This window comes from Sinocyclocheilus rhinocerous, unplaced genomic scaffold (assembly GCF_001515625.1).
Source record: "Sinocyclocheilus rhinocerous isolate Xijiao unplaced genomic scaffold, SAMN03320098_v1.1 scaffold1956, whole genome shotgun sequence".
In the NCBI taxonomy this organism is placed as follows: Eukaryota; Metazoa; Chordata; class Actinopteri; order Cypriniformes; family Cyprinidae; genus Sinocyclocheilus; species Sinocyclocheilus rhinocerous.
The window spans coordinates 439,264-439,550 of record NW_015638932.1 but is presented as its reverse complement, the minus strand read 5'-3'; the positions used below and the strand labels follow the sequence as shown (position 1 = coordinate 439,550).

General features: G+C 31.4%; 1 protein-coding gene across 1 annotated transcript in view; it reads left to right on the top strand.

Annotated features, from left to right (window-relative positions):
• LOC107750051 (NEDD4 family-interacting protein 2-like) overlaps positions 1-287 on the top strand; it is a 13,939-nt gene that overhangs the window by 10,594 nt on the left and 3,058 nt on the right. The window lies entirely within an intron of this gene.

Below are 287 nucleotides of genomic sequence, written 5' to 3'. Positions count from 1 at the left end.
GTGCTGCTTCAAGTCCAACACCTATTGTGTTTTATTAGGAGACGCACAACAGTTCTTCTGTGGCTTTATAGGTAATATTTTCACTCACACAATTTAGCAAAATCAGAAAATAGTGTGTCTAATATATACCACAATATTAAATTCTTATTGAATTGTAAATAAATATCACATTTGCAACTGGTCAGTGTTAAAAAAAATGATGGGAAATCGCTTCATGTAGCCCTACAAGAGTGATTACTGATAAACTGTCTGAAAAAAAGAAAGTCATGTTTTAGAGAAGAAAAAAA